The sequence below is a fragment of the Larus michahellis genome, chromosome 6 (assembly GCF_964199755.1).
Source record: "Larus michahellis chromosome 6, bLarMic1.1, whole genome shotgun sequence".
NCBI classification, from domain to species: domain Eukaryota; kingdom Metazoa; phylum Chordata; class Aves; order Charadriiformes; family Laridae; genus Larus; species Larus michahellis.
In genome coordinates this window covers 4,210,796-4,235,827 of record NC_133901.1, presented here as the reverse complement: position 1 = coordinate 4,235,827, position 25,032 = coordinate 4,210,796, and the positions used below count along the sequence as shown (strand labels likewise).

Genomic DNA, 25,032 nt, shown 5'->3' with positions numbered 1-25,032 from the left:
TGGCTGCCCCCGGGGCCTGTTGAGCCGACCTGACGTGTCGCGGGGTGATGTGCTGGGTGTTGGAAGTGCACCCAGTGAGCCAGGGCTGGCAGCCCTGCGGGGAAGAGGATCCTGAGGAGTGTTTGCACCCCTGGACTTTCTCTGGGGTCCCACCTCCTGGGAGCGCAGCCTCTCTCCCTTCCCTCAGCCAGCCGTCTTGCAACTGGGAAACTTGGGGGGGCTTGGGAAGATTGGGAGGCGGAAGGGGACAGCGTGGGGAATAGGCAGGACGCAGCCCCGGCTCTGTGCGCGGCGGGGCAGGGAGAGGAGGGCACCCCCGCGTCCCTTAAAGCCCCGGAGGGCGGGGGAGATCGGGGAAGGGGGAACTTGCCGCGGGCGGGGGCTGCGGCGGCTCCAGCATCCCCGGCTGGGCTGAGCGTCACCTCTGACGTACGCACACCGGGGGGTGCCACGGCACCGGCTCAGTGTGTGTGTGTGTGTGTGCACGGGTGGGTGTCCGTGTCCCTGCCTGCGGGTCCCCGCCCGCGGGTGCGGGGCGGGCGCGGTGCCCAGCGGCTCCCCCGCAGCGGCGGGGCGGGAGGCGGCCGCTGCCTCTGCTGACGGATGGATGGCTGGGAAAGATCCCGCCAGCCCATTTGTGCTCTGTTCATACGTCTCTCCTCTCTGCTTTTTCTTCTTCTTTTTTTTTTTTTTTCTTCAAAATCTCCCTGGGAATTTTGTATTTTGCAGCTTTTCTCCCCCCCCCCCCCCCCCTTCCCTTTCTCTCTCTCTCCTTCCTGCTGAGGATACGTTTTGCTTGCCAAGTTTGTAGTGACACCTCTCAGATTCCCCCACTCCCTGTTTTTTGGATCTATTACCGTGCCCGTTTGTATATAGACACACCGTATTTTTTTTGCCTCTTTCTTTTTGTCAAGAAAATTGGAATTCTTTGGGAAGCTAATGGATACTGAGGAGGACGATCCTAAAAATCTCCTTTTGAATCTGTAAAAGAGGCGTATGAAGAAATTCTTAAATTCAACCATCAATTTAGCTTCATATTAAGCACCTCGAAGTATTTATGATTGCAGAGCAGGTGCAAGCGAGGATTAGTAATAAGGTAAGGGAGCTATTTCCATCTTTGAGGCAGCAGCGTTTGCTCAGGGTTATCAGCAGCTTCTCTTTTTTTCGTAGAATCTGGGCTGATTTATTTGCATTTTCGTGCTGTTCTCCCGTCCTTCTGAGTCTCTTCTAATACGCCTGCTTGCTTTTCATCACCAAAATATACATTCCTTCTCCCTGCCTGCTCTGTATTTGGGAGTTTCTTTGCTGTGCACAGGTTTTGGCTCTTATTTGGTAACTGTTTAAAACCCCCCAATCCCTCTGTTTAAAATGATTTCTTATCTTGCACTTTCTCCACCCAGCAGGATTCCTGAAAAACCCCATAGAAAACTGCAACACAAAAGCTTTTTTTTAATTTGCATTTAAAAAGGAGAGAGAAGTAGTTTTCCCCTGGGGGGAATTTTAACTGGGCAGAGGTTGGAGGGGGGGGCGTAGCAGTCAGGTTGGCCCTCTAAAAGCGAATACTACCCTAACCCCCCCCCCCCCCGCAGTGGTTCCCCGGGGCTGAGACTGGTTTCTGGGCCGTAGCGAGGTCCAGCTGTGCGGGGACGCGGCGGGGGGGCGTGTGTTGGGACCCTCGGCCCCCCTCATCCTTCTCAAAGTTTCTGTGTCCCCCCCCTCCTCCTTGGGCTCTTTGGAGGGGGAGGAAGGTGAGCCGAGCTCCGGCCGCCCCCGCCGGGGAGGCTAGGGAAGCACCTGCGCTGAATTTCAAACGCTTCTGGGGGCTGTGGCGTGCGGGGGGGTGGGGGGAATTCCTTCTGGGAGGCTGGAGAGAAGGGAAGGAGGGAAAGGGGTACCCTTGCTTCCTTCTGGGATGGCGCAGGCTCTTGCTCCCCATCAGCATGCTTTACTAATTTTTGTTTTATCAGCTCCATTTAGGGATATAAATGGCACGAGTGAGGATATCAATTACCAGCTAACTGCGGCGATAGCCCGTGCTTTATGGGATTTAATGATTTCTCTTGTTTTGAAAAAGCTCTTGTGACGCTAATAATAAAGAAATCCATAAATCATCTAAATGAATTGTGTTCCAGTAAAGGCAATTTTGAGTCTTTTGCTGCGTATCTCCTTGTCCCGATAATTAATTGCACTAACAGTTGTGAACATGTTTGTGGTAATAGAGGTGCCATTACTAAAAAAGTGGCTTTCTTGATATGGGTCCCATGTTTACTGAACTCCTCCAGCATGCCTTGGCTGTAGATGACCACTGTCCTCTTGAAATATTGGGAGGGACCAGATGATCGTGAAGCGTGAACGTACCCGTCTGGTGACGTGCCACATAGAAGTGGCACCGAAAAGAGTGAAAGCCCATTTAATGGGCTGCTTCCTTGACTTAGGTTGAAAGCAGGAGGTAATCATCACTTAGGCCCTCTGATTACGTATTTTGATTAAAAGATGAGCCAAACGGGGTTGTTTTCTATTTTTTTTTTTTTTTTTTTTGTAATCTTGATGATTCTATCATTAGCTTTTTAAATTCTCTTAAAAATAAGCAGGAGCTGTGGAGTTCAGTCCTTCAGCAGAACATAGCAGTGTTCCTGCAGTGCTGTGAGGAAAGCTCCTCTTTCATGTTGTCCTTTTCTGTTGCTTTATTTCCACCTTCTTCTGTATTCATGACTGTATTTTTTGATCCATTATTTACCGTCAGGATGTACTGAGAGGGCTGGAATAAAATAATGCTGCTGTCCTTATGGAGGGAAACGTGCTATGAGGAAAGGAATCAAGTTTGACTGTTTTAAGAGAATTGTTAACCTACAGGGCTTACGTTTACTTGAGTTTTCTTTCCACTGCCTTTGACAATCTTTAACATGATCTGCAACTGCTGATGTAACATATATCTAGATGTTTGTATATCATTTGCGTAGCTCACTATGTGTTCAGTTGGAGCTCCGTTTAATGCTGCCGATAAACCATTCACTGTGCAAAAACATTAATCAGCAATTGAACAGGTGCAGGTTCAGTTCACCATATGATTAATTCAACCGATAGTTGCCAAATATAATAAAATTATATAGATATGTCGAGTCCCTCAAAAATTGCTCCCCCCTCTTTTTTTTTTTTTTGGAACATCCTCACATGCAGAATCTGGTAAGATTGAACTCCTTGTGAGTAGGCATTTGAGTAAGGTTAATGGAACCTAAATCTAAGCAGTTATTTCATGAAACTTATGTAGATTTTAGTGCTTTCTCTGAGCCCCTCCGAATAGAGTGTTTTATTAGTGTGAAATATCTCAGAGATGCTGAGTTCAGCCCGGCTATCCTTATTCAAGCAAAAATTTCCATAGACTTCATAAATCTATATATAAAGATGCTTTCAGTGAGAACTTCTGACCATGCAATCAGACAATTTAGATGGTAAATTTGATGCCAATATTATTTATTTAAAGTTAATTTTGTCAGCGTTAGAAAGTTTACTGTTTATGTCCGTAAACTGGAAAGGGTCAAAGAGTGTTTCCTGTTGCATCACCGTCATTCCCTCTTTGCCAAAGAAGAGTTACTCAGTGAGGACAGACTTGGATTTGAGCTTTTAAAATGCCTTTCCTCTGAACGTCAAGACCATTCAGAAAACTGAATTGGTGACCTACTAGGACGGTTGTCTATATCCCTTTTTACTCTTCATTATCTTTTATATTATGCATGCGTTTGAGCATAATCTAATTCTTGAGTTGACAGGTCATTGCTTGAATAAACTCTTTGTTTATTTGTTTATTTTCCTATTTGAACATGGGTGTCCCCATACGCTATAATAGTGAGAATTCCTTAAGTGGCAGTGAGTTGCAAGCAAATGCTCGAGTTCATGGGTCAACGTAGAGACTGATGACTGGATAGAGAATACTGCTGATTGAGGTGTATGGCAAATTAAATTTTGAACTATAATTTCTGGTAGAGGTACGATGCATTTCCTATTTAGTTCTCCCTGTTAAATTAGCTTGGGGAGTTTGTTGGTTTTGGGGTTTTTTGTTTGTTTGTTTTTTGTTTTGTTTTAAGATGGTAAATAGTATTACAGGACTCTCATATTTTAATACACAGGATGAGAGTCAATAATTTTTGCAATGGAAGAACAGAGATACAGTCTTCCAGGCACCGAAGAAATTAATTTATTGTACCTAAGTTCATACAGTTACTAGTACTACTGTTTGATCCCACTTCAGCTTTTATTTGCAATCTCATAGTGCTTTTCAGTAGTGAGCAGCTTATCAACATCCTAATTTTTACTGATTGGAAAAATACCTGAAGCAGGTGACTAATCTGAGATAGTGCAGTGATTCAATAGCAAGTGCAGATAGCAGACCTGTGGCTTTTGTTGCTCAGTTCCAGGCTGTTGCCACTAGATGGGTATGAAACTTCTGCTAGAGTTGCAAATGTTCCTGAGGAAGAAAGTAAGTGAATACTTAAAGAAACAAAATGATTGATACCTGGCAGAAATAAGTTTAACTGAAAGAGAGAGGTGCGAATAACAACCTTTACCTACTTTTATTACGCAGCTCATTACAAATTCCGTAAATGGTAGATGATGTCAAACGTATTGCTCATTTATTGCCTAGGAGGATGCTGGGTCCACCTGTCTGGTCTCAGCAGAAGACCTCCAGGTGATAAGCCCTCCGCTATACGGAGCAGCGGGACCTGCCCACTGTCAGACCCTTCAAGCCAGATGTCCTGCTGGCTGTGGGATCCACACTGTAATGTGCACCTCCATCTCCCCCCAGGATGCGAGAGCAGGAGGTTCAGGGTGGCCAAGTTCTGTTACTTTTACACTCTTACAATCTCATCACAGTCAGCAGGATGAGCTCAATAAAGTACGCTGAAGTTGCGACCATTTAAAAAGGCATTCATATTCGTTTAGAAATGCCAAAACTAATGAAAGCTGCTTTCCCGAAAGATTTCTGTCTTGTAGAGTGAAATTCTTCCTCAGTTGAAACACTGGTGGAGAGCTCTTTCTCTCATTCATGTTTCTTGTTCCTGGTAATGTATTTCAGTTTTTCTTTTTTTCTGCTGAGGTTGAAAGAATTTTTCAGTCTTGCAGTTTCTCGTGTCTGTTTTCTCACTTATTTTCAACAAATCTGCCTGCTCCAAAGATAGGTTGGACTGAAATTGCCAACTGATTAAAAAATTGCACAAAGTGCAATTAAGTGCACAAAAAGTATGGTTGCGCAGATCTCACTGCTTTCGAAGACCAGACTAAAAGTGCAACCTTGTATAGGTCATGTATTTCCTAGGTCATGTAGACTAGTTTCCTCATGTAGAAAGTTGGTAAACTAGACGTCTCGCTCATTTCATAGCTTTTCAGTGCACAGGGTATGAGCTGCTGACAGCTCAAGAGATTTCTCCTTGGCCCCATATATTGGTGGCCCAGGCTTCAAGTCTGAACACTTGGCTGTGGAGGTCCATGGGACAGAGAGGAGTAATTGCCAGAAATTTGCTGCGTATCCGAATGGTTAAGACTACAGTTTTGTCATAAATAGGATTAAGATTTCACAAGAGACCAGTTTTAGTTATGGAAATGACCATATTATTGTGATACCAGACGTTAGGTCGATTTCTACAACTTTCTAAGAAATGGCAACACCTGTGCATGAGTCTTGTGTGCTGGAGAACTTTTTGCAAAAAGCCAGGAAAAAAATAATGATTTGAAGCCTTTTTTGGTTTTAAGTATGCATCTACCTCAAGGTGTATTTCCAAAATGAAGTTTTGTAGTAGTTTTATCAATGTGAAGACTTTGGAACAAATCCTTGACCATGCCCTTTTTCCCCAGCCCAGAAAAAAGCACTGTGATTCAGGAGACGGACTGTGTTTTGGGGGAAGTTTTCAGATCCCTTTTCTGTGTGGAGGAAGAGACCAGACAAGCCACCTGCACAGTAGGAAAGGGAACATGGGGAAGATGCGGGGACTGAAAGTAGGAAGGATGAAGCTAGAAAGAAGACGTGTATCACAAAAAATGACATATTGAATTTAGTGATGATAAATTGCTACTAATGGAGCATAATAAATGCCAAGCTGTGTTGCAAACAAGGAGCCAGGTTCAATCCTGAAATGCCTCTGTGAAAATGCTGTCCAAAGTCCAGCTGATTTTGTCCTTTTCAGGGGAGTTGCACTAGTTTACAACAGGTCTAAGACAGTGGAGAACTGAGATTCTACTTTTTAGTTGCCTTCGTTATTGCTGGTGAGCTGAGAACACAGGACTTCATGATGTGAGTTTGTATTATGCAAGACAAAAGTGGAAGGAATTGATCAGCAATATGGTTAATCAGCTTACCAACTTCCATATACAACGAGAGCGCTAACTTCACATACTATAAAGAGGGGAGAAACACTGGGAAATACAGCATTTCTATTTGTGCACTTCAGTAAAGTAATATAAACCCAACCATAAGATGTTTTCCAGAGCCTCAGTAACAGAACTGCAATTAGCATAGAATTCCCAAGGACTGGGATAAATAAATACCAGATGTGCTTATTTATTTATTTAGGATTTGATCTGTTTCCTATTGAGAGGAACTTTGTTATTCAGAGGAAGGAAAAGGTGGAGAGTGTATTGTTCCTCTGAAGTGGGTGGGAGACTTTCCATCCCAGTTGTCAGAAAACGGCTCAGAAGTTCTGAATTTTGAAACAGAAATTTGAAGTAGAAATTCTGTTGATGTTCATATAGTTATTTACCAACACTCAATATGGTGAAAGGTCATTTTTAAGAAAGTAGCAATATACTTAAAGGTATTTATTTTTCACTCCTGCCTTTTCTTTTGTTCTGTTTGTTATCTATTATTTTCAATAAAGCATCACCTCCAGCTGAGATAATTTGACTTGATTAAAAAAAATCCTCGAACTCCTGAATGCGGAAAAATTGGGAGTGTCTCCAATTAAGCATATTTGTTGGACAATTAAAATTAAAAGCAGATGAAGTTTTACTGAAAGACATGGCCAGGTAGCAATTTATATTGCAGTAAAATTAAAATCAGATGTTATAAGTTCTAGACGAGCTGAGTGCTGAGGTTCCATTAATTGTTTGTATTCCTTGGGCAACCAGAAGGTTCAGCCAAAATCATCACCTGCTTGTGCAAGGCACTGTACAAATAAATAAATACATTTTGTGTCCCAAGGAATTTAGGCTTCACTCTACTTTGAGTTCTTATCGCGTGATTTACCACAGTTGCGCTGAGTTCGTGTGTTCACAACATGTGAAAGTACCGTAAATTGCGGAAGAACTAAAATACAATGTGAAGGTAGAGTGGTCAGAAAAATAAATTCAATGTGCTCAGTGAAACACACATTTGGAGGTCCTTTTTAAAAGAAGATCATCAAGCCATTTGAGAACTCTTCTCATCTTCGGTAGACTCAGTTGAAAAATACTCACATGTATATAGATATAGACATATGCACTATGCTACGTGATAGCGCAAATGGACAAAATAAATCACGTGGGGTCTGATTCAAACTTCAGTGTAAATCCCTAGCGATTGCAGCAATGTTACTGGAGTTAATACGTACAACAAATGTATATGCAGCTAGCATATATGAAGAAATAGTGTTTCTTTTAATCGGACAGTGACTTAGTCAACTTTCGCACCTATAATGAATTAATGAAAGATGCATAGTTAACATGGCTTCTCCCCTGCTGTTTCGTTTGCTTGTTTTTAAAAAATTCCAAATATAAAAGTGTAGATTGACTTTTAGCCTATACTTCGCACGTTTTAGCCTATGTAGTGACACGTACCGTTTGGCAAGTGAAAGTCTAAGCAAGGGTTGAACAAAATTGAACTGTAAACATGACTTTAACGTGGCCATTAAAGAAAAAGAGATTTTCTGTTGTTTTGGAACCATTGCTGTAACTAACGTTTAAGAACAGCGCAACTTTTAGAAAATGCAAAACCTGATGATTTCATTGCTCTTCATTCACATCCACCATTTTGTACTCTTGCAACTCTGATGGTTTTGCTGATTATTGCTGAGGTCAAACTTGACTCTTAACTTTTTGTATTTTAGTAAGTTTGCTGGAGTAAGATCACTACCTATACATTAATCTTGTAGCATTTGGAATCTTAATGATGTAGAAGCCCTTAAAAGGGTGCCACAGCTTTCCTTTTTTAAAGTTTAGCAACATTTTGCATTGCCTTAGTTCTTGTCCCCGTTGTCATAACAGAGAGATTTACTTTTTTTCCCCCCACCACCTTACCAAGTTCATAAGAATTGTGTCATGGCTCGTTGTCATTCACTGGGGCACAATGAGAGAGGAGAACCAATGTGACAGTTTGGTCTTTGCTTTTCCCATACTCGCTCTTCACTCAGCTGCTGGGGCTGCGATGCAACAATTCCGCTGGGCCAGATTTTTCCAGCATACCCATGTCTAAGGTCTAAGCTGCCACATGTCCACAAGAAAGAAACACTGTGGGCACTTTAAATCTCATGCCTTTGCTTGGCACTTACATTAAAATATATTCCAGTACTCAATCTATTTTGTTTTCCCATCCATAAATTGAACTACTACCCTGAGATGCTGTGAGGATTAATGAATGCTTGGAAAGCTCACTGCAGATGGAAAAAATACAGTGCTGCCTCTTCAGATCGTTATGTATAACACTGCATAGTTCAAAAGTTATGAGAATTGTATAAAGGCTCTGGCAGATGAAGCAAGAAAATATTAAACCTCCTATTAATGAGGGAGCCATAGGTCTTCATCTGCCATCCATTCTTGGTCTGGAGACCGGCAGTGCCATGAATGATCCTGTTCTTTTGAGCCTTCTCTTTGTAACGGCCTTTGAAAATGAAGAGGGTTTCACATGGGAAAATCTTGTTTGACCCCGATGGACACTGTTCAGCTTTTGTAAAATGTCAGTATTTAATTGTTTTCAAGTATGTTTCTTACAAAATAACAAAGCATCACTACGTATATGGGCCTGGCCATCCATAAAATGATTAAGTCTTTCTCTACCGGGGAAAAAAAAAAAAAAAGGAAAGTAAAATGCTTAATATAAACTCAGACGGTATTCGTGAAAGAAATCAGCATTTGTGATGAAAAGTTGGAGCCCGGTTACATTTCTAATACATTATAACAAAGTATTTAAAATTTAATTTTCTCCTTAGATGTAAACATATTTCCCTGAGAATTATAACTTCCTAGGAAGAAATTTATATGCAACAACTTTGCACATTTTAAAAAGTAGTTTTGAATAATTAGGAAAATGTAATGAAAATTGTGACAGACCTTAGAACTGTGATGAAAACGTCTGTGATGCCAACTGTTGCACCTCTTCTCCTACCCTAATATTTATATGAGATCAGGTAACCCGTCAGAAATTCAGACTGGTAGTAATTATGGTATTAGAGCGGTTTCATTTCAGAAAGCAGAGAGTGAAACTTCTAGTACAACTGAAAAATACGTCAACACCAAGGATGTGTAATCTTAACAAAAAAGTCGTGCCTGGCATTGGTGAAGTAAGCTACTTGAGGTTCGGCTGATAATATACTTGAGCTGCCATTTTGCATTTATTCATTAATTCAGAAAATATTTGGTATTTCAAGAATGCAAGATGATTCTTGAAGTGGGGGGAAAGGGGGGAATGTGTAAATGCTAGCAACAAGTCTTATCTCATCTTTGGTTATCTGTGAATAAGATGCCGTGTGATGACACCATATTGAGTAGTGAGGTGCTTTCAGAGCTCACTCTCTAACTGCTTAACTAAACCATAGGATTGAAAAGAAAATATTTTACAGACTAACAAAGCCAGTCCTGCACAATGCCGAGTTTCCATCACCGGGTTCTGAACTGAAATACAGAGAGCAAGACCTGTGAAACCTAGAGAGCAGTGTTGGTGTCAGCACCAGAGGGAGCCGCTTGCCCAAGTCTTGGCTCAAAGGCTGGAAAGAACCAACAGAAGGGGACAAAATGGCAGGAAAAAGGATGATAACCTGTCAAAAAATGTCCGCGCATAAAAAATAATATTTTAAAGTTGAAGCATGTTTGGTGTGTTGGCCAAATCTGACATTTTTTTAATATTGACTACTCTCAATTAGTTACACTTAAATTCTAATCTAGCCATTTTTCTTTCTAGATTGTTGTCATCAAAATATTTTGCAGTTTACAAAGAAGGCATTATAAAAATAAATTATGATCTTCAATTACAACTGTAACTTTGGATCCTCTATTTGCTATAATAGTGTAAATACATTTTATATTTGCACAATGGACCCTTACATTTGTATTCTTAGTTGGTACGGTGTGATACCTGGTAGGAATATAGATAAGGCTAATATTTCTTTTCCTCAACTACCACCCCCACTTTTCATTTTTTCTAGTAGTAGTCCTGTATTTTATATGGCATTAATGTATATTCTCTTAGATTACTAAGAACTGAAATATGTGTGATACAACGATTTCTGAACTTCATCTGTAAGGTATAATTGTTTAAGTAGTTGCGTGGCGGGGAAGTTCATAGGTTGCAAAGTGCAATCAGGGCTGAGCTGTGCAGGATGCTGTATTTAACCATAGTAAAAAAAAAAAACCAAACCCAAAGAATAACACTCCTGCCAAAGCACCTCCCGGGCACTGGTGTAAAGCATTTGTAATCTACGTGCTAGGACGGACAAAAGAGGAGAGAAAGGAAATATTGCCCTTCGAACAAAAGATGACTTAAGCATTTGCTTAACTGCTTCTGCGAGTTGTCCAGGGTCACAGAAGTAGCCTCTGGCAGAGTGAGGAATTGAACCTGAGCCTCTGAAGCCCTAGTCCGGCACCTTCGTCATAAGATATTCCTTCTTCTCGTAACCTTACCGCCATAAAAAGTGATCTCTGTACACTGAAGATAATACTTTTAAAACTAGATTTGTGTGTTCTGCTACCGCTGTAGTAAAATTCACTTATTTACAGGCATGCACGTACAGACACACACACACACACGCACAAATCCTTTCCTTAGACAGGGGCTTTGCTGATAAGGCAGTATAATAGTACTAAAATCAATTCATGTGGAGCTCCAGAGTTATTAAGCTGTAGCAATTTAAGTGTATTCAATCTGTCTGCTTAAGAGATTTCCAAGGCAGGGACCTACCCACAGAGGTGGGTGTAAAGTACGTGTATGTGGATGAAATGGATACACACATTTCTAGAGTGTATCTATACATGTATATATATGCAATTAGTTATTTCAAAGTCAAAATTAGAAACTGAGTTTAGCTGAGACTTTGGAAGTGGAGCAGCTGAGAAATTTCAGTACTCACAGGGTGGTCTGGCTTTCTTTTACTTGACAAGAGAGATCTGAAAAGCCCGATTTATTTGCTGCTACGTCCCAAGTGAATGGACATGCTTCCCAATTTCACATTTGGACTAAATCTACTAACAAAATTATTCTACCATTCAGTATTTTACAAGGTAGACTGTCAGATTTAAGTGGCAAAATAAGTTAGTTTTCAAGTTCCTTCTTTTAGAAGCAACAGAACCAAAGTTTGCTTCAACAATGCACTTTCCCTATGTTATGTCCTGAAATTTCTCCCTTATTACATGATTTGCAAATATGTGTAACTGTTAATTCGATTAGGTTGACTTACAAGTCAGGAACAGGGCAGTACTATGGTCTTAGCCTGAAAAGCTCCAGCTCAGTGCTAGATTTTTCTCCATGCTTCCTGGCTGAAACAGGGAGGTCGGGGTTTGCAGTTTAAAAAGATGTATTTGCGTCCATGACATCTAAATTTTGAACTCAAGTAATGAAGTCCTTAAGTGAACTCACACAGAAAAATGGCCAAAACAGCAAATTTCCAACTTTGAAACAAAAGAAAGATGTAGTCTTTGACAGTCTGTAAAAAAAACCAGAGCAAATAATAACCTGAAAGGTGCAAATTTTGCCAATTAGCTCTTTCAAACATGTTCTTTCACTCTGTTTGCAAGTTCAGATCCTAAAAGGTTGTCAGAAGTGGACCAAATAATGAGAAACACTCAACACTGTGTGTTTTGAATGTGATTGATTTCATTTTCCTAGTTTTTGACTCTGATTTTACCTTGTTTTTGTTTCAAAGACCAAGCACAGATAAACAATTCATTATGATTTAGCTGGTTACCTGAAGGACATCTGGATTGCAAGTTCCTGTAAAAAGTCTTCAGTTTTTGTGACGGGTCAAGTACAGTGTTCTTAAAGCACCATTTGAGAGCGTCACATACATTGCACTTTCTGAAAGGCTTTTGTAAATAAGTTTTCTAAATGAGGCTATTTATTCAAGAACCTTCGCTCCTCCAAGCATTCAGAAAACAGTAGCTGTTGTTTGCATCTTGAAGGAAATTATTTATTACAAAGACAAAATGAGCCTACGTTAACGCACTTCTCTGTGCGGTGTGATGTATTAAAACCTGGAGGATTATGAAAAAATCAAGGTGGAATCAACTGGGCAGCAGAATGGTACTTGAAATCCCATCTGCGTAATTGTAAATTGACGCACGTTGGTGGAAATACTCTATACTGTGACAAAGTCTGGTTTGTGGGTTGTCTGGGGGAAAACCTCTAAAGATGTGATTTGTTCCTTAGTGGTTCACCCTAATTTAAACAGGACTGCGGATCATCCTTTAAAGCTACAACCAAAACTAGGCAGTGTGATTTAGCTCAACTGAGGCTTAGTCCGAAGTCTGTTGAAATCGGCGGAAAATTTCCCGTTGATGTCAGTGGTCTTTGGATCCCTCTTCAGTAGCTCTGGCAATGTTACCTTCTCCATTAAATAATGACCTACCAATGACAAATTCTACATCCCTGTCTGTAGTGGTTCTGTGAGGAAACATTTTTCATTGCTTCCCTTTAAAAAGATCTCAAGGAAAATTCTATGCTCAGTTATTCATCTAGATCTCTGCTGAACCTTCGTACCAACCGTGCAATCACGAAGCTCAAACGTACTGTTGTCAAAGGGCAATATGCGCACAAAATGGTTAGGCTTTGTAATCATCTCCTGTGATATAAATGAATGCAGGTGACCATGTGATAAGCTAAAGCATTCAGATTAAACAAAATAAACATTCTGGAATTTGCCGTGCAGAGAGGTCATCAAATCAAACTTTCAGGTTAGTTTTTTTTTTTTTCCTTTTTTTTTTTTTAAAGGCTGGATGATTTTTATGGCCGTTAATAATATTTGTAGCTCCGGTATGCATACCAAGATAAGAATAATCAAATCTCATGCTTCAGGGCATAAGCTAATCACCTGCTGGGTTTGGCATAATTGGTTTACTGCATTATACTAGGAAAGGAGGTTCACTTTCTCTGAAACTTTGAGTCTCAGCCACCCTCAGTGAAAGCATTTCAAAGGCCAGAGTTTCCTGATCCCTTTTGACAGCTCTTTTGTCCGTACAATGGTGTGTAACTAAGGCCGGTGACCATTAATGTTAGAACCTTATTTTTGGGTTTTCTGATTTAAAGCTACGTTACTATGACATACTGCGCTTTATGTGGTGGAGACTACACATATGTATTTTAGGGTTCCTTGCTTATTTTTTTTTCCCATTTTTTCAAATGCGGAAAAGATGCCAAATGACGTAAGAAACAGACTTTGTGATAAATTGCTGAAGAGTGTGCAGAGACAGAGACACAAACACAGACACACGCATTAATTCACGTGTTAAACTACAAAATAATCAACTTATCTATCTGTCCTGGTATCTGGACATAGATAATTGATGTGCTATTTATATAAATAACTCGGAAATGTTTACAATGCTTTGCAGGCCCCAAATTAGACAAGTAATAAGTTATAATAGGTTTTTGATTAACTTCTTGGCAGTAGAAGTTGGATTTACCTGATAGGGAGCCCGTTTCTGGCAGTGGATTCACCAGAAACCACCTGCTCAAAAGGATTAATTCTGTAATTGAATCTCTGCTCATTTTAGTGAATGTGTTTTGTTTTCTTAGGCCCAGTTTATGGTGGATTCTGGCATGCGGGTATGGAGTAGGGAAGCATAAACATTTTTCCCTTCCAGTGCCCTCAATGGAAGCTGACCATGTCTGCAGCTCGTGCGCTCTGGTGAACAAAGAGCATTTCAAGAGTAGTGTCTTGTAAAAGAAATATAAACTAACAGGCAATGAGTTACCCTAACCAGAGTTCTCAAAGACGCTCAGAAAACCCCAAACTGCTAAGAATCAGTTCCGTTGTTTTTAGAGTAATTTCTGTGAAACTGTGTTTGTGTTTTACTATAGATTTTGGTTTCCCCAGACCATGTAGTATGTTCTTTGAAGGCGGTTTGTCCTGCAGATCCACCAGTACCTTAGATGACATAGTTGTTTTGGGTTGCTTTTATGCTTCAACAGTTTGATAGGTGGCAGGCTTAGCTGCTACCAGGGCTTCACTTCAGCTGGACTTTCTTGTGTAGGAATTTGTTATGAGCAACATCCGTGGTTTTGCCAATCCAAATGAGGTTCAACTGAAAACTGGGATCTGTAGTTTTCTTCTGGTTTTCAGGGGTTAAGGGTGACTAGAATTTAATGTATTCATATTATGTACCCTAGAGATCAGGAGAAAGGCTGCGAGTGGTACAGGAGTTATTTGCCTTCAGAAAGCCTGAAGCAAGGCATCTTCCTTGAAAGCCTCAGTGTTGGTGCAGGCAGCCCTGTATCATAACGTCACTCAACACGTTGGTGCTGACCTTAGCAACACAAGGTCATGAGGTTGGGATTTTTTATTTTTTTATTTTTTAACATATATGTGCATTTACAGAAGATTTTTGAGGCTGGGGAAGAGAAAAGTACAGTATTTGGATTTTCAGCTGTTATTGCAGGGAAATAGGGGCTGGGGCTAATGGGAGATCTTGAACCTCCTTAGTGCCTCAGCTCAGCTGAACCTGCAGTAAATCTGTACCTGTCACTGGCTGGAGGTCTGAGCTCAAATAAGCACAGGAGTATTGTGAAATCTTCTGTTGCAGTTTTTTTTTTTTTCTTTTGCGTACAATTCAAGACATTGGTTTACACAGGAATAAGAAAGGAAATGTTTTTTTTTTTTCTTAAAAGAAAAGAGAAAAACCAGCAAGTTCATTATCCATGTGAAATCCTCAGATGCAAGCCTGCAAGAAAACCTATAACACTGATGAAATATATGTGGCAGGCTTTTTTTCCAGATGAATACTTTTAATAAAACATTTTCATAATTTCCACACAGTGGTAATCATTTTATTGCTTTTCTTTATCTATACCTATTACTGTTCATAGAGTAGCTGCTCATTTCTGATAACCTAGTGGAAATTCATGCCAAGTGTAACTCAAGATTTGCAGAATTTCATAAAATTCTCTGAATTTCCACTTCAAAGTACACTGGCACAGTTTACTATGGATGTTATAAGACATTTTTAGGTTTAGTATTTTGATCTGGAAACATAGTTATCCCATTTCCTGGTGATTTATATGTTTCTTTTCTTACGGAATTCAGGGTTTTCAAAGTTATCAGTTCATAATGAAGATTTTACAATTAGCTGGCCCATCACCATAGTAGCAAAGTATTGGTCTATGGGATTACAGAGAACAGCAGTGAATTAAAAAAAAAAAAAAAAATCAGCCTTGCAGAGCCAGACCCAACTGCACAGCCAAGACTTTGCTCAGTGTTTGGGGGGCGGGGGGGAAGAAAAGAAAAAGAGAAGTTGTTAACAGATCACATATAAATAACTCTTGAAAGGGAAACCAATCCAGCCCGGGAATGTGTTTATCTGTAGGCATGCTTGTGCTGGTTCTTATCCAAACTTTGTCTTTATTCAATCAACCGATCCTTTAAACAGGGCCTTTAGTTTCAAAACTGAGGCTTGATTTTTGCTCTCTCGAGGTGCAGCAGTCACAAAAGGTATTTGAAATGTGTGGAAGTGATAAACACTTGAGATTCCCACTGGTCACCACTGGTATATTCAGTTGTGCTCAGGATCCTGTCTTGTGTTGAAATGAATTCATTGTGTATACCTTCAGAAGTCAAATACTTTAAAAGTAGAGTCTAAATTATAAAAATGTGCTTCTACTTGAGTCTACAGCAGGCTGTTAATGATTGTAATGGTAGAGTTTCTTTCCAATAAACCTCAGAATAAAGTGTTTTCTTGAGCTGGCTGTTCTCAGAATATCTTTTTGAAAGCCTTTTGGTCTCTGCTCAGGAGCTCTCTGTTGCCTTAGAGATACTCTTGTATATTGTATACATGAAATAAACCCAACAAAACTGCCTAGGGATTCTGCCACAGTCAGTAAAATAACACTTGGGTCCCACCACAAATGGTTCCGACTCCTGATGGTTTGCCAGGCTGGTTTTGACAGGCTACATTGTAGATAGAGGCATTTATTGTGTACTTTGGAGAAATTCAAGAATTATGTATTTACTGTGATCCAAAGGTGAATAGATGGAGATTGCTGGTCTACAGATTATTTTCTTTTCCGCGGTTACATTTGCTTTTATTGGGTGGTAGAAGTTATTTTGTTCTTGCCTATATTTTGTCACCTTGGATATAAATTTTTCGTAGCTCATGCAGCCATAGAAATCCCCAAAGAATAAAGAGATAAATGTATATATGACGCTGCCATGATGAGGGAAATAATGTGTTGTTTTTCTTATGTTGTTTGTTTCCGCTAGAACTGCTTTTAAGGAAAAAAAACCCACCCTTGTAATTTGTGAATCAAAGACCCTACTATATTCTCTATCTGTGCAGCTTCACTGACTCTAATGGCACTGCACGAATACAAGCAAAAGCAACCCTCAGCTACCACACTTATTTTAGCAGTGCTCTGGTAGTTTTCAGCCTATCAGACATGATTGGGTATCTTTATTCTCATGATTTGAGGATTGAAGCTCACATTAATATCTACCTTTCACCCTTAAAATCTGAAAGTCGTCTACAGCAAAGGACAGATATTCTTACATTCACATTTTATAAGTGTGAAAACCAAGTTGCGGGGAGCAAGAGCAACCACTAAGTCCCCGAGAGGATAATATCCAATGTCCCAAAGAACGTATCTACCTACAGGGATGCCTTAAAGATGGCATTAACTCCTCAACCCACACTCACTTCGGTGCAAGTCAGCTTCAGTCCAAACTTTGCCTTTTCGAGAAATTAAAAGCAAAGTCTGGAAAAATATACATTTAAGGTTTTGACTTTTGCAGGGAAGCCTTGCATTTACACAGAGTTCCTCCATAAAGTATGAGAAGCTGAAATTTGCTGAAAAGACGAATACAAATATTCTCTCCTCCTTGAAGATGCTACTTTAGCGTGCTCCCAGAGAGATAATGGTTTGTGTAAGATTTCTATGACCATATTACTAATAATTTAAGTCTCTGAAACACTTATTAAAAATCTTCTATTGATCAAATATGGAATAAAGTGGTGGTTTTTTGGCAGTTATGAGACAGGTGGCAAGTCTTCAAATGAAATTCCAATAGGGCATAACTCTGCAAGGTGTCAAGTATCCTCAATCCTTGTATTTTCGCTAAATATAAGGATTTTTACTGTTTTATGGAAGACTCCATTTAGTTTTGCAGGAGACTGATGACTGTAGGATTCATTACTTATAAATATTTAAGGACCGATTCAGCATAGGCACGTGATTCAATAGAAACACAAAACTTTCAATGCATAATTAGTCCAGTTGTAATCCAGGTTAGGTATGTGGTGCGTAAGGGTCTAAATATTGCACAGCTAAAGTGAATCTGATTCTAATGTAAGTACCTGCATTAGCTCTTCCAGGAGGAATCTGTTCTTTTTTTTTTATTTCAGGTCTTGCACGTTTTTCTGGCTCTTGTTTTTGGAGTAAACACTGTGTATGAGAATCTGATTCTCTGGGTGCACATGTATAATTCAATTTTTACAAGAACTCTCAGTCCTTCCGGTTCAAAGTTAAATGTGTGCCTGTATGCAGAATCAAAGCCTTAGATCACAATCAGAAAGTTTATGTAGTAGCTGGGCTCTGCAATGAGTTTTAATACACCCCTTTTATTTGACCTCACATTTATTTTGATGCACTGAAATATTTTACGCTTTAAGCAGGCTTGCACTGGAAATATCCAACTGCTATGTTATTTCCAACTGACTGTGTTACAGGAACTGCAGAGAATCTACTTAGGCACCTATGTGTTGTAAAAATGCTTTACTTAACAAAACAAAAACAAAAAAAAACCAACCGAAACAACTAGAAACTGGAATACAAATGGCAATATATAAATGCACAAGCTTAGCATCCCACACACTTAGCGTACACACACTACCTAAATTCTTTGTTGATTTCTGAAGGGAATTAGGCCTCTAGCTCTTTTCACACACCTGTATAAAATAAATATATAAGAGGTTTATTCAGCGTACCATGCTTTCCAAAACAGTTCGTTAGCTTGAATGCTGGTTGCATTGGAGTTTTTAATCCTAGAGTAAGTGGTAATAGCTATTACTGATGTTGTTGTAACCATGAAACCGTCTTCCCACGAGTGAAACACACAAATCTATCTATCCCATCATATGAAGCTCACCCTCTTGGAGTAATTCTACAAGCCAACCCAACTGACCCACTAACTATTCCTCTGCTTCAAAGTGACTTTTCTAGACTGATAAATTTGTGCTAGTAACCTGTACAGATATGGAGTTTGTCCCTACAGGGATGTGATTTTAATCCATCATCAAGAAGATACTTGTAGCCAGCTTTTGTGCAGTACATTATTGATAGTGCCTCTTCCTTTATGCTTAGGATGCCAAGTAAGTGAGGCAAGCTCTAAAGAATTTCAATGAACTGGCTCAGACCTCCCTGAAACGGCAAATAAAGTGCACAGTGGTTTGTATTCTCATATATTTTGCAAATGCTACAGAGGAAAATGAATCACTACAGATACTGAGACCTGTATAAGTTCCAGTGTGAAACATGGACACGCTTCCAAAACTGCAATAGAGCTGTCCTTTGTATTTGAAGATGTCAAGCTGCTGGAATCTAGCGAGACCTGAGGTTGGCTGACATCGGTTTCATTGTCGCTACTTCCAGACTTCTTCTATTTGGTTAGTATGATTGAAGCCTTAGCACAGCGTAGTCTGTACAAATGACAGAACCTTCGTCAGAACGCGACAGCAAACAGATTAAAGGAAAGTTGAAGCGACTTTCTGCTCTTTTTGATTATTTTTGTGTGTGTGGTCTCGCGCTGTGGCAACAGGTATGGAAATATGGTGGTTCATCAGAACCTCTAGGACAGAATTAAAAGGAAGAAAACAAGTGTGGAGCATTCTCTTCCTAACATGGCAATTGCTGAGAGACCTGCTGTTGGTGATGCTCTAATCACTTTGTACTCTGTCTTATCAGTGGTGTTGAACAGGGATGTAAATTGTGGTTTCGTTTAAATAGCATTAGTTTTACAAGCTGAAGGAAAAAACCCATCCTGTGTGCTTGGCTCAGTAAACTAAACTTCCCAAGGAATGCCCTGGTTGCTGCGCTTTTGCTTCTTAGTTTGCATGTTGAGTGACAGAAATCCATTTAAGTAGAAGAAACAGAATTACAGAGTTTATACCTCTGAGTCTGGGTGGTAGATGTCCTTAAAATTTCAGGATGGACTCAGTGGAAAACTTGCGACAAGGGCTGGCTGTATCAATGCCATGTGTATTTTCCGGCACGGCAGTATTTCTCTTTCTCACCCACCCAATGAAAAGAGCTATGCATAGCGTCTGATGTAGTATTTGTTGGAGACCTACTGCATGGGTCCACCACAGGAAGACAAATCAAGTTTAACATATGTATTTTATTCATCACTGGGAGGTTTTGTTGGATAGGAGCATTCTGATTACAATGTTTTTGCCATCCAGGAACTGAAAACCCACAAGAACCCTGGTTCCTTTGGTCATTGCGTCATTAGAAGGTTGCAGAAAAACAAAGGCAAGAGCAGAAACAGCAAAGCAAACAATGAAGAGGTGATCCAGTTGCCCACACAGTGAGTGGTGTCTGGGACCACTTGAAGTGTCCCAGGATGTCCAAGACATTCTCGCAGTGCTGCTTGCCATGATGAAGAGCCTATGGAGAGCCACCCACCTCTGGTTTCTAATTTTTTCATTTTACAAAATGATTTTATAAAAATTAGTTGCACTATCGATAGAAGGCATTGTGAGGATTAAGTCTCATGTGTAGATACAACACAAATTTCATCCTATTGCTCTCTATAATCAAGAGAGAGACAGTGGAATATAATATCAGTTCTCTAACAATGATCTCTACAAACTCCAGAGTACAGCCAAAGAAGCCATCCACCTCCAAATTGTGGTTGAAACACAGTTATCACTAATGTGGAAAATGGTCAGACGTAAGCAACTTCATTTCCCCGTATCCCTGAGCAGTTATTAATGGCAACAGTATCATTCATTATTTACCTTTTCTGTATGTAATCTGTGACCTAGAGGTAAAGTGCTTTATAATCAGGAAGCAGCTTTTTGACCAATCTAATCCCAGCTGGTATTTCCGAATCTATTCATACTAAAAATATTTAGTTAATATTTTTTCACTCATTAACAGCGTAGTTCCTACAGCTGTGTTGTAATTGTCAATGGCCAATTAAAGCAGATTAGGATTTTTCAAATGGACAGATACTGAAATAATTTCTGAAATAATTTCTTGGTATAAAGACTAGACAAATTTTATCATATCAGTTGACAGTTCACCTCGCTGTCTGATGATACTAATTTTAAGAATTTCTATTGCTCTCAAAAAAATAAAAGAAAAAAAGGAAACTTCAGTAGGTGCAACACCCCCCAAAATTAATAAAGGATCCGCAGACATTGTATCAAGGTGGCATATGCTTTTGATAGCTCTGTTTTAGCAATTTTCCTGAACTGGAACACATTGCTTTGCTAGTCCTGTGAAGAAGTTTGCGGTATGATGGATAACGCGTCATGAATAATTAGCAAAGGCGAGGCGGTAAATCCCAACAGAAACAATGCATCTCTCAGATTAGTTGTTTCTTCTGCAAAGGGCAGCATACAATGATGGAGCAGAGCCATTCATTTTAGATACATTCCATTCGCAAGTAATCTTTCATGTGAAAGGAAAGCAAGATGTATGATAGTTTACATGTCAATTAAAGCATGTTAGGAATGAAAGAGCATTTTCAGAAGCCTGAAAACAGAGTACTTCAGATGAAGAATTAGCTCTTGGCTAGAGACTAATACCTGTGCAAAAATCAACAGTGACCTCATTATGAACCTACCTTCCTCGGATTCTTGCAATTAACAATGAAAGTGAATGAGAAGGACTTGTCTTGTAATTAGTTGGGTTGGGACATCTGAACTGTCCCAGCAAGAGCATCTGAACTTTCCCAGTGCAGTGAAAGAAAACTTCAAAGAAGTCATTATTCTTTCAGTTCAGTTGGCTGATTGGGTTGGGGCTTTTTAAAGGATTAGCTCCCTGCTGTGGCAAATAAGTATTGAAATGCTGGAAGTGCTGATTTTCAGAAAGACTGTTCAGAGTGAAAGCTGCTTTTTCTTTCTGTTAATCTTATTCCCATGTGTCACTAGAATGTAGAAGGTGGGGAATTCGGGGAGGAATCTGCATTATGATAGGAGTGCACTTTGACCTTCTTGTGATACCGTCTCGCCTTTGTTGGCTTGTGAAGTTTTCAACGCTAGAATGTCAATCAGTTGTCTTAAATTCGTGACTCTTTAAAATAATTGAAGTGGATGAAAATGCACCGATCAGAATGATATTATGGAACTGGAGGATATCTTCACGAGTAGAAAGTACTTTACTGTTAGCTGTTTTTTCAGGTCTCTTTAAAGCCACCATTTCCCGCTTCCTATCCAAAGAAATCATTTTCTATAAGCTTCTCCAGGTTTTTGCCTTTAGTCACAAGGACATGCATGCTGCATTTTCCAATGCTGGGACCATGCCAATAAACTAATAACACAGTGTTCTTCTTAATGAGGTGGCAGTTTTCCTACCTCTGAAAATTAAGAATGTCAGTCCACGGCAATTTGGCACGAGGTAGCTCTGCCCGTATCGCTCTCTTCCAGTAGCAGTGAGAACAAAGTGCTGTCATTATCCATAAGCCCAGATCGAACTTGAAGTTTTATATGTAATATATCTTTAGCTCATCCCCTAATCAGCAGCCTTCCTATAGAAGTCAGAAAGGCCTTCTCATAAGTATTTCTGCCCAATATTGTACAGCTGGCAGACGGGAAAGGGAAAGGAGTAAGGCAAGAAATAAACGGTTAATCACTACCCCTCCGCAGCTTGTAGATATTTGAATAATGTGCACATTATTGTGTAAGCAAAATGGAGGAGATCAACCTAGGAATGTGAAAAATGAAATCAACCTTTACTTAGAAGCATTACTTGCGCATCTAGACTAACAAGCCTCAGAAAAAGCGGGATGCTGCAAAATGCAGTGCAACTGTGCCAATAATTTTCCATAGAGCTCAAGTGCTTTCTCTGGCAAAACACCCCCTGCGTAAGGACTGCAAATGCTGTGGCAAGTGAAAAAAATATTTGTTATTTTAAAAAATGTATGTGGTCAGAAAAGCGACTGCAAGAAATGACAGTAGATCTACGTCCCGTGTATTTCTAGTCTTTCTGCTGACTCCTGCAGAAAAATAAGTACGTGCTATTCTTTACACCGGTTAGCATTGCAGAGCCAACACATCTCTGGGAAGGAATGAGCTGAATTCTGACCCGGCTGTATTAATTAAGTCCTCAATGGAGACTCTTTATTATAGATGATGACACATAGACCATAAACAGCCCAAGTTGATGTTCAGATCTCAGGCAGAACTTTAGCAGTGCAAACGAGAAAACCTTGTAAATCAAGTAAATCTCATCAGGAGTCACTGACAACAATGAACACTGAACTCACTGACACCACTTATAGACTCATTTTTCAGCATATAATTGCATTTTAACACAAATTTCTTTGGGTCCTTGTCCTTGAAGTCCTCTTTGTTCATCTATAAAACAGATGCTCTTTGGGCAATGGGTAGAACAGCTCAGCACAATGAAGACATTAATGGTTCTGTAACCAGTTCCTTTCTAGTCTACTCGTACCTACAAACGGTGCCTAGGTACTAACAGAGATGATGAAAACCTCCCTTTCTATAACTATGCGTATCTTTTTCATTGCACATTTTTCATTTCTTTCCTTTCCTCCTCCCATGCTTACACCTTTGTTTTTCCTGGCTGCTCAAAGAGCTCGAAGTTGAGAACGTGTTTTAAGGGTGTGGGACTATTTCTGAGGACACAAGGAAATTACTATGTGATTAAAAATGTGCATTTACAGTTTTCTCCGCTGATAATGTTTAACTTTAAAGCAATTTCCTGTCCTGTTAAGGGGTGCTTTAGTTTTAACAGATGGCACCATTTTTCAGCATCGAAACTGTAAACCTTTATGTAATTTACTTACATATAATTTGTATTTATTTCCTTGCAGGTTCTTAGTTTTTTGAATGTAATAGCTCTCAGTGGATTCTGCCATGTACCACTGTACTGTGCCAAATAGTCAGCATTGATTTTCACATTGACTTATATCAATTGTGCCATTAGTGTAAAATGGATGGGAAACACATCAAATATGATATTCTGAATGCTTTCATTCTCCAATCTGATATTAATAATTCAGAATGTATTTAACAAGGAATATGTACTTTAACTTCTGCCAGGATTTGAAAATAAATTTACCACAAGCCCGTGTGACTATGTTGGTTATGTGTTGGCTTATGCACTGTAACTTTTCCTTTCTGTCCTTCTGCCATGTGTATTCCCTCCTTCTGGCCTGTCCAAAGCAGTGCTACGAAAGTCTGTCCTACTCAACCCCATGACTCATCGAACAAAATCACTCAAGGTCCCGGCTGATGTACTTGTATAATCTCAAATGATTTCTACTCTCTCTGGTTCTACCAATTACCTTCTGTTCTAGCAAAAAAAAAAAAAAGCCACGCTTTTCACAGCAAACTTATTCTACATGATGTGGCAAATCTCCTAGAGTCTGCAGCCCTCCTGTAAGGCAGATGGGAAATTCTGTCACAGTTTCAGTTAAATTTAAACTGGAAGGTTCTGCTGAATTCAATATGAAGATGAAATTCTGACTGGAATAGTAGCTCCTCTGTTTTTATTTTCAGTTTAACTTGGACTGGGTTTACAATAGCCTCGTGTTTACAGTTCAGCGGCGTCAATTGTACTCAATTTGTGTTTTCCTGCTGCCCTACCCTACTCATTGCTGATAGGAAACAGTTTTCAAATGTACATATTCTTGCTCAAATCCAAGCTGAAGCTAACTCTAAGCTCCATCCCTATGGAACAGACCTTTCTAGGTATCTCACCTTACTGTTATTTTTCTCTGGCTCCAACATGTACAGCTTTTATCCTTGCTGTGCTCTGCTTGTTACATATAGTTCTGTGTTCATCTCCTACCATTTCCATGTTTTTTATCTCAAAATGAAGTGATGCCAGAAATCTTTCCTCCTTCGTTGAACGTGCCAGTAATCGCTCCTCATTCAACATGTTCTGACTGTCATTCTGTGTTTTCTCTCATGTCTCCTTTTGCATTCAGGCATTTCATGACAGCAGGTTACATTATTCCATATTGGTAAAACACCATGTGAACATTTAAACTTATATACATGATTTTTAAGAATCACGTAGATCTGAGTAAGGTGATATTTTAAAATTCTTTGGGATTGATTTCAGTTTGGCATGTGTTGACTTGTGCTGAAATTGCAAATGGGTTTTTTAAGTTGGTCGATACTTGAGTCATTCAGATGGCGTGTATCTGACAAAGAACAGCAGGAGGCAAAGTGGAGCCGATGAGTATTTGGGACAGAGAGGTGCGAAAATAATCAACTGTGTAGATAATACAAGCAAATGATATTACGGCAGTTGTATTTGGCTTACACCTTAGGTTACAGCTCTACATGACCTAGCTTCTTTAGAGCATTTGTGTGCTTTTGCTGTTAAGCATATCTTTGATATTCATTTTGGTTGTGTTTTGTCTGTGTCTATTTTAAAAGCCCACAACCTCCTATTTG

General features: G+C 39.8%; 1 protein-coding gene across 3 annotated transcripts in view; it reads left to right on the top strand.

Annotated features, from left to right (window-relative positions):
- The first annotated feature begins 353 nt into the window (after positions 1 to 353).
- NLGN1 (neuroligin 1) overlaps positions 354 to 25,032 on the top strand; it is a 400,353-nt gene continuing 375,674 nt past the window's right edge. For 2 of the 3 annotated variants that reach the window (XM_074589956.1, XM_074589953.1), the window contains exon 1: positions 356 to 1,096. The gene's annotated coding sequence lies outside the window, so the exon portion shown is untranslated. Of the gene's footprint in view, positions 1,097 to 25,032 lie in introns of all 3 variants that reach the window. The other variant, XM_074589950.1, reaches the window with a different exon arrangement.